General features: G+C 42.4%; 1 pseudogene; it reads right to left on the minus strand.

Annotated features, from left to right (window-relative positions):
- LOC103725524 overlaps positions 1-860 on the minus strand; it is a 1,718-nt pseudogene continuing 858 nt past the window's right edge.

Genomic DNA, 860 nt, shown 5'->3' on the forward strand with positions numbered 1-860 from the left:
CTAGGAAGTGAAAGGAAGTTTGACATTGGCACTGGAGTAACTCTTGTCACTCCCAAAACTCTGCAGGCTGCTGTAGTCATCAGTGTCACTGATGCTGGTGGTACTTATATTATCCACTTCTGCATGGGAGAACTCTATACTTTCAACATCCACCTCAATCTCCTCTCATTCTGAATCAGAAGGATCTGAAGAAATAGTTGATCCAAAGCTGTTCATTCGTATTCGTTGGATCTCTTGAGGACCCTGCAGCTGTTCCAGTCTCTGCTTTAAAAAAAATCTCTGTTCTCAGCCGGGCGTGATGGCACACACCTTCAATTCCAGCACTCAGGAGGCAGAGGAAGGCAGATCTCTGTGAGTTCAAGGCCAGCCTGGTCTACATAGTGAGTTCCAGGCCAGCTGGGGCTACTGGGAGATCCTCTCTCAAAAAAGACAAAAAACAAAAACAAAAACAAAACAAAACAAAACAAAACTCTGTTCTCAGCAGACCTCAATCTTACCTAAAGATTGCCACTAGAGGAGGAACAGCTGATCTTCCTAAAACAAGGAGCTCTAGATAGGCTGACTAGATTCAGCAGATGGTCAAGCACTGGGGAATGGCTGGGGGCACCGACAACACAGTGGACAGTAACAGGGATGACAGAGTATATGGGCTCCAGTGGTGGGGGACTATGGGAGGGTGCCATTTGGGAAGTGGGTATATAGATGAATAAGATTGTTTGGGATGTTCTGTATTATATACACACAAAAAATCAACAAATAAAAAATGAGTTATATTTAAAGAAGAAGCATAAAAATTTACTTCATGTTAATTAGTAGAGGTGATAAACATTACCATTGAAATCTACCTGATGACTTTATAT

The sequence above is a fragment of the Nannospalax galili genome, unplaced genomic scaffold (assembly GCF_000622305.1).
Source record: "Nannospalax galili isolate Female #2095 unplaced genomic scaffold, S.galili_v1.0 scaffold649, whole genome shotgun sequence".
Lineage (NCBI taxonomy): Eukaryota > Metazoa > Chordata > Mammalia > Rodentia > Spalacidae > Nannospalax > Nannospalax galili.